At 38.5% G+C, this 8,915-nt stretch overlaps 1 protein-coding gene and 1 long non-coding RNA gene across 2 annotated transcripts in view; one reads left to right on the top strand and one right to left on the bottom strand.

The window, feature by feature from the left end:
* LOC128248705 (proteasome subunit beta type-2-like) overlaps positions 1-8,915 on the bottom strand; it is a 44,746-nt gene that overhangs the window by 14,427 nt on the left and 21,404 nt on the right. The gene's annotated exons all lie outside the window — the stretch shown is intronic.
* LOC128248706 (uncharacterized) overlaps positions 5,121-8,915 on the top strand; it is a 19,333-nt gene continuing 15,538 nt past the window's right edge. Inside the window, exon 1 of the long non-coding RNA XR_008264874.1 lies at positions 5,121-5,153. This is a non-coding gene — a long non-coding RNA (uncharacterized LOC128248706). The remainder of the gene's footprint in view (positions 5,154-8,915) is intronic.

Here is an 8,915-nt window from a genome sequence, read left to right as displayed (position 1 = left end):
ATAATATTAGGATAAATACTTAATAAGAATTTATCAAGTAGTTAGCGTGAAAAAACCTCATAAGGAAAAAAAACCCATCATTTTTTTCCCTAAATACATATAATTTAATTTATATAAGGGCATTACTATACAATAATGCCTCACGCTTAGAGGGACTCCATAAGTCAAAACTACTAAAATAAGCACATACTGTCCAATCAGAGAAAAATTTTAGAATCAAGCTATTTAATCTGTAACTAAGTCTGACAAAATATATTTTGTTTCACCCTTTAAGGACTTTATTAAATGTACACATGTGATCACATGTGTATCTGCCTTATGTGGCTGTGTGGTGAGAAACTGGCTTCACAAATACCTGGTTCCAAGTTCAGTCTCACCATATGGCACCTTGGAAAAATGTCTTCTGCTTCAGTCCCAAGCGAACCAAAGACTTGTGAGTGGATTTGGTAGACAGAAAATAAAAGAATGGTCATCATGTGTTTGTATATTTGTGGTTGTCTTCCATCACCCTTTGACAACTGGTGTTGGTTAGCTTATTTCTCCATAACTTAGCAGTTTGGCAAGAGACAGAAAAAATAAGTACCAGGCTTTAAAAAAATAAGTACTGGGGTCGATTCACTCAACTAAACCCTTCAAGGTGGTGCCACAGGACGGTTGCAGTCTAATGACTGAAACAAGATAAAAGATGCGTGTTTGTAAGTACACACATGCCCATGTTCATTTGCATGCAAACGATTGTTCTGTGCCTGTGCTTCTTTATTCACAACCACTTACCTCACTTCCCACCCTACCCCCCTGCAACAATCCCTTTACAACCCCACCAAGACCATACCCATTTGTCCCATGATCCCCCCCAACCACCACCACCCTTACATCTACTCCCACTGCTTACACCATTACCACTAACACCAAATAATCCACACCCATTATCAACATCTCCAGCCTTCAGTGACCAGTCATACATCACCACAACTGCCAGCATCTATTAACGCTCTCCTCCACACTGTGTACACCCACACCATACACTGCTATCTGTGTATCAATCTAGTCTTTACCTATATGTCTATCCTTCTAATCAGTTCCCAACTTAACCAACTAAACAACAGCAGTCGTCCCTGATAAAACCCTTGGGTGATATAAAACGTTTTGTCAGACTCACAGTTGTGGATTAAGCATATATATTCACACACACACACACACATACCCAAGTGAGTGTGTGTGTGTGTGTGTGAGAGAGCATGACTGCATATACACATATATACACAAGCTTCTACATGCACACAAATATCTGTATGTATGAAGAATAGAAAATAAATGAAAGCATAAAAGAGAGAAAGAAAAGAGAAATGGAAAGAGGGCAAGGAAAAAGGAAGTAAAAGATTTAAGGGGAAAGTTCAGCCGGGGGGTGGGGAGAGTAGGGGAAAGACAGTCATCCGACAGAGGACACTACTCTGTTAGATGAAGAAAAGTCCAGGAAAGAAATATAGCAGACCGAGGGAATAATGGTAAGTGTAGTCGCAGACTAAGTCAGCTAGTGAGTCATCTAGTTTTAAGCACACACACACACACACACACACACACACACACACACACACACACACACACACACACACACACACACACACACACACACACACACACACACCACCCGTCTTCTCATGTCTGATATCAGTGTGTGTGGGTGAGAGAGAGAGAGAGAGGGAGAGAGTGAGAGAGAGACCTTCCTAACTACATAGTCAGTCACACTCCCTTACTCAATCAACACTGCAGTAACTCATAGGTGCAGCAGAGAGCAGCAGCAGCTTTACACCAATAGATGATGATGATGATGAGATGACGACATGAATTGTAAGGTGTTGTTCATGATGATGACTCACAAACTGTAAAACCCCAACATGGCTTTTCTTTTTTTTGTCTTTTTTTGTCTTTGTTTTCTATGTAGTAAATAGTCTATATCATTTTCATTGTAGTTGACAGCAGTAGGGTGATACTAGAAGTATTAGAAACGATAGTGATGCTGATGAGAATGGTGAAGATGAGCTAGAGAGAGATACTGGAAAAACACCCAAAGAAAACAAAAAACAAAAAAAAGTTAAAAGTGAAGAACGGTAAACTAGGTAAAAAAAGATAATTATCAGCGGGTCCCTGCTGCAAGTAGAAAGAAAGAAAAACGATAGAGGCTACAATAATAAGTTGTATATTTTAAATGCTGCAAAGAAGAGGAGAAAAAAAAAACACGTTATCCACCTTTGAGGAATTTTCTGGAAGACAAAGGCTGTTTATAGTGGGTGTGACCATGTGTGTATGTATGTGTCAGCAACACTAATAAATTTTCGGTGATTGCTAGACAAAGGGAATGTTAATTCCTTCTAGAAAATACCAGAAAACATCCGACACCGAAACGGGAAGGAAAGAGAATTTCAAATTAAATATTGACTTTGATTTCTGATTTTAGCACAGAGGTCACAAATCTGGGTGGGGGAAAAGGTTTGTAATCACTGAATCAGTTCCTCGGTACAATGTCTGGTGCTTACTGGGCTGTTGGGAGAGTTTTTATGTGGTCACTTAATTGCTAGAAATAACAGCCAAATCTCCTTTAAACAACACCCTACTATCTTTTCAAAAGACAAAAATAAGTAATCTCTTTTATCTTTTACTTGTTTCAGTTATTGGTCTGCAGACATGCTGGAGCACTGCCTTGAAGGGTTTAGTCAAAGAAACCGACCCCAGGTGCTTATTGCATTGATCTCTTTTTCTGAAATGCTAAGTTATGGGGGTGTAAACAAACCAACACCAGTTGTCAAACTGGTTGAGGACAAAAACGGATACAAAGACACAAACACACATATATATATATATATATATACATGTGTATGTGTGTGTGTGTGTGGCTGTGTCCACACACACATATACACGCATGACAAGCTTCTTTCAATTTCTGTCTCCCAAATCCACTCACAAGGCTTTGGTTAACCCAGCCCAGGACGAAGGTAGAAGACACTTTCCCAAGGTGCAACACAATAGGACTGAAAGGTGGGATGGTCATGATAGGTATAGCGAATCAGAGCTGAGCAGAAGCTAAACAAGAACTGGTACATATTTAATTAACTCACATAGAAATTAAATACAAAGCCATCCTTTGTAAGATTTGAACCTAGAACAGAGAGACATAACTAACCACCACAAGGCATTCTGTCCAACACTACTATTTTTTGTTAATTAATAAATAAATTAATTAGCTGATAGTCAACAATAACGATATTTAATATATTAATGAACTGGTTTGTTTGTTGTCCAGAACAGTTCAATGCCAGATGGGGAGAGAAACAACTTTCCTAATAAACACACAGATGCACACACATACGCACCATACCTTGTCACAAGTCTTGGAGACGAATGAGGTATTCATGAAAGAAAGAAAGGGCTACATTTCCACCATGTCAACATGAAGAAACATAAGTAAAAGTATTATTAGTGGTGGTGGTGGCAGTGGCAGTTGAAGAAATACAAAGGTGAGGCGGGAAGAGAGATAAAAATGCATAGAGAAAAATTGGAAAAAGAAAAGAAGACAACAGAAAAAGCTGGAGGAGAGGAGGCTAGTGGGGGGGGGAGTAAGAAAAGAAAAATGGAAGAAAGTAGAAAGACCACCACCTCCAGATAATGGCTTTGAATAGAAGTTGGATAGTGGAGGGTCTGGGAGATGAACGGAGAGGTGAGTCCACTTTATAAGAAGCATAGTTGTAATAATAATACTGGAGAGGGTGGTTATTATATGGGCCAGTTTACTTCATAAGGACTGAACGAGAGAGGGTGGGGTTATGAGGGACAAACAGTAGAGAAGTGAAATGGGTGAGGGGAATTTCAGACAGGCATTCTAACATATGGGAGGAATCTAATTAAAAATATGTCAAATATAATATTTAATTGAGAAAGGTAGGATGAGGTGTAGGAAGAAGAAATTCCTTCTTGTTGTTGTTATTTAATTGTTTCCATTCACGTGTGCATATGTTAGTATCCACATACATTCACATACATACATATGCACTCAAAATGCATACATACATACACATAAAAATATGTTACATACACATGTGAAAATGAAGGCGGTGGGGGGACAAAAGAGATGGAGCATATTAGATGTGATTCTGTGCTAAGAGATATGAAGAGTTAACCAACTCCACCCACCTATGCCCATCCAACAACTCTCTCACTCCCTCTGTTTCTCCCTCTTTCGCTCTCCCCATCCTCCTCCCCCTACATACACACACCCAAGTTTATAGCAAGTAAACATCTGTCTGCTGTTTTGTAGTGAAACATCTGCTGGTTCCATAGATAACACCAGACAAGACATCATAAAACAAGAAAGAAAGAAAAAAAAAACTAACCAAACCCCCACCACATACCCTAGCGACCCCACCCTCTTCCCACAATACTCAGAATCCATCGGAAGCAAACTTTAGAAAGAAAAACGTTTGATTAATTTGTGATTTCAGAAAGAAAAAGAAAAAAAGGTGGAGGAAAGCAAAAGGTTTTTTAAAAAATGTGTTACATGTAAAATTTTGAACTCTAAACGAGAAACAGGGTAAAGAAGAATAAGGTAGGTTCAATTGAACTTAAAGGGTTTTACTGTGTTTTACGTAGGTAGCATCCTTGTTAGATCTCAGTGTACATCTCACCAGTAGGGTTGATTTTATCATTCATCCTCGACCTGAATTTGATAACTGTACAGGGGTACTGAGTGGTGATGTTGTTAAAAATATATATATAACCTTTGTCCCTTAGAACAAAATTGACTTAATAGCTGCAGGAGACGAAAGTCAATCTGGAGAAATGTTTATTTCAGCTTTTCAAGAGGAGGTGAGGGGAAAAAAAAAAGAAAAAAAAAACTTGGCACATGTCCTATGATAATATTACAAGGAGAATTTAATAAGTTCAATTTCCAAAAGTACTGAAGGCTAATATTTCATTTCCTTGCCCTTTGGTCTGAGAGAGAGAAAGAAAGAGAGTAGCAGTGCTATGTATTACACTGTGGGCAAACAAGAATGATAAAATATTCATTTTTAGCTTGACACACGAGACAGCTGCACCCCCCCTCTCTCTCTCTCTCTCTTTCACTTGGACTTAACTCTTGCTGGCAACACTGACCATCACTGGTAAGTTGGAAATTAATATGCGTGTATATTTGTACTCAAATGAGCAACAAACAAAATTACTTGTGGAATTAGGACATGTACTTTTATGTTCCATCCAAGTAACTTTGCCTTTTGTGTTTCCCAGAGTTGATTTTAAAAAAGTACCAGTCAAATAATGGAATCAAAATAATCCCTAAAAGCAGTGTCACAGCCTGACCACAGTTCAATGACTAAAACCAATAAAAGAAACGTGATGTGTGCATGCGTGCGTGCATGTGTGTTTTTTATAGTCAGTAGACTGTGGCCACGATGTAGCATCACTTTAAAGAATTTTGGTCAATGAATCGACCCCAGTACTTTTTATTAAACCTGATACTCATTCTATCAGTCTCTTTTGCCAAACTGCTAAGTTACAGGGATATAAACACATCAACACTGACTGTCAAACAGTTGTGGAGGACAAACACAGATACACACACACATGCACATGCCCACGCACACACACACACATGATGGGCTTCTTTTTGTTTCCATCTACCAAATCCACTCACAAGGCTTTGGTTGGCCCATGGCTGTAGTGAAAAACACTTGCCCATGGTTGAGAAGCAAACTTCTTACCACACAGCCATTTCTGTGCCTATGATTATTACTTAAACATTCACTTTACTAAGCTAGAAGGGGGGGGGGCGGGAGACACAACTCATTGAAGCACATATTCTACAGCCAAAATGCCCTTCCTGTTACCAACACTCACATATTTCCAAATAAATATCTCCCCAGAAGATGGGAAACAAATGACATTGCTTGTATGACAGTGACAGTTTTAAAACTATTGTCTGGCATCAAGACAAGGAGGCACAATCACACACATACATATGCATATATACATACACATACATATATATAAAGGGACTCTTTCAGTTTCCATCTACCATATCTACTCACCAGGCTTTGGTTGGCCTGTCTCATCATCATCATCATCATTTAGCATCTGCTTTTAGCATCTGTTGTCCATGCTGGCATGGGTTGGGTGGATTAACCAGAGTTAGCGAGATAGAGAGCTGCACCAGGCCCCAGTCTGATTTGGCAGGGTTTCTACAGCTAGATGCCCTTCCTAATGCCAACCACTTTGCAGAGTGTGCTGGGTGTTTTTACATGACACTGCACAAGTGCTCTTACATGGTACCAGAATGAGTGCCTTTTATGTGGCACCAGCACAGGACTCTTCTAGGCCAATCTTCTTCACCAGGGGATGCAGCCTTAACAATGGCTGTGTGTGCTCGTTTCCTTATTTTGACATCATGCCATAGTTAGAAATGAGTGTCACTGTCATATAAGCAGTTTCTTTCAGTTCCTAATCTTCCATGAAAACTTGTCCAGCCATGGAGAAATACAACCTTGTTTGGAAACAGGAGAAAATAGACCACAAAAAGAGCACTCGACAAATTGTCTGACTCACACAAGTTTGAAAAAGTAAACGATAGAACAATAATGATGTTGATGATCATAATCATCACATATAAAATATATCTGCTGGGTCAGGAGGAAGAAGCCATGCCCATGGGTTTTGCAGGACCTCCAAGACCATTAAAAATGTTGCAATTTAAGACCTGCAGGGAAGACATTAACAGGAATGGACATGGTGGTTGGTGTGAGACCAGCAGGATGGGGGTTGACACAATAATGGTGATAAGAGGAGGAAAGATGAGTGAATTTTGGGAGCTCAAATGGAGATGCCACAAAACTTGTCAGCTCCATAGAACAGAGGCCATTGACATAGTGGTAGAAAGAATAAATGTGTATAGACAGTAAGATGTTAAAGGAGATTTGGCTGCTATTTCCAGCAGATGAAACAACCATGTAAAAGATACTTGTTGACTCATCAACTCAAATATTTGAGTGACCAATGCCAGACTCCACTACAACAATCTCTCTCTCTCTCTCTCTCTCTCTCTCTCTCTCTCTCTCTCTCTCTCCGCTCTTCGCTGATTAAGTTTTCACATGCTTGACAAAACACTTTTACACATACAAAATGTCTAAATGTAGAAACCGTTGTGTATAAGGACTTAGCTGTAAGATTATTTATAATGACTAAACACATTTATTAGCGATATAATTCATTCGTTAACATAGGGGCATGTACTAATTAATTTAGCATACAGATAACTTATAAAAATCCCTCTCTCTTTCTCTCACTCTCATACGCACACAAGTATTTGGATGTATGCATGTTTGTATATATGTAGGTATATACTAGAAGATATATGGAGTCATATGCACCCACTGACAATAGACCAACACTATCTTGTCTATATATTTATTTTGTATTTAATATATAACTCCACATCAAAATTAAATTACAGCTACAACAAACCATAAAAACATAAGACTGAAAAAAAAAAAATATTTGTATTTTCTTCTTGGCTGCAGCTAAGGTCACTTGACATGAACCTTGCATTTGACATTGAGTCACATGATAAGCTGTATCTATCTCTGGCAAAAAATTTCTTTTTCCTGGCCTTCGCTCTCAGACATACACAAATCTGATTTTTATATATTATGGAAGGTGGACGTTAAACAATGATGATGATGATGATGATGAAAATGTATTTAAGATGAAAAAAACAAACCTGATTTTTGCCAAGAGATAGGAAGAATGAGAAAGAGAGAGTTGCCTGCAAAGATCCTTGGACTTCATCTTTTTATTTCACCTACTATTTTGCAGACCAAAAAATCATCATCATCATCATCATCATCATCATCATTTAATGTCTGTTTTCCATGCTGGCATGGGTTGAACAGTTTCACAGGAGCTGTCCAGACTCCAATTATCTGTTGTAGCATGGTTTCTACAGCTGGATGTCCTTCCTAACATCAACCACTTTACAGTGTGTGTTGGTATTTTTCATGTGCCACATGGTTGCATTTACACAGCACTGGTACGAGTGGATTTTATGTGACACCGGCACCTGTAAAGGGCAAGCCTGTATTTATGATAGCCTAATTCAGTAAGTCAGTAAACCTTTGCTTTTTACAACTCTAGAGCTTAAAAAAATAAATAAGTAGCAGCAATATATTTTCTTTTTTATTTGTTCTTCATGAAAAATTTTCAATGTTCATGCAAAAACAGGCTGAGAGGCAATTATCCCCAAAAGGCTGAGCAAAGGTAATGATGTATACATCTCTACTATTATATATTACTACCTGACCATAATGGCTTGCCACCATTTTCATTTGACTGGTTTAAACCATCTGTTCTTTTGCTTCTTGCGGAAGGGATGCATTTCTACTGGCCAGGCAGTCCATATGCTGCCAACACTTTTCTGTGGAGGACTTAGTGTTATATGGACTGTTAGATATGTAATTCGTCTGACGTTCCGTGTGTCATGTGGTTCGTCTGAGTTCATTGTTTCATTGTTGTTGTCTTGTGGGACTGTCGTAGTAAAATGTCATTGATATATATATGGCGGACATGACTTTTGTTTATTCATAACGAACATTGGGTGAGTGCGTTCTTTGTATGTAATTGAACAATAAATGTAATAATTAAATTGTATAACTCGTTGTGTTATCTCTACAAGTCATCCGAGGGAAACATAACAGAGTTTATTGGCGTTGCCGGTAGGATACATGCTTACTTTACCGTAAAATTATTCATCGTAATAACAATGGCTGAAAAACAGACAGTAGAACTTATTAAATTGTTTAGGGAACAAATGGACAAGCAAATGCAACAACATCAGAGAGATATGGACGCTCTGTTAAAACTGTTTGGTGCTCGAC

The sequence above is a fragment of the Octopus bimaculoides genome, chromosome 9 (genome assembly GCF_001194135.2).
Source record: "Octopus bimaculoides isolate UCB-OBI-ISO-001 chromosome 9, ASM119413v2, whole genome shotgun sequence".
In the NCBI taxonomy this organism is placed as follows: Eukaryota; Metazoa; Mollusca; class Cephalopoda; order Octopoda; family Octopodidae; genus Octopus; species Octopus bimaculoides.
This window is presented reverse-complemented; position numbering and strand designations above follow the sequence as displayed.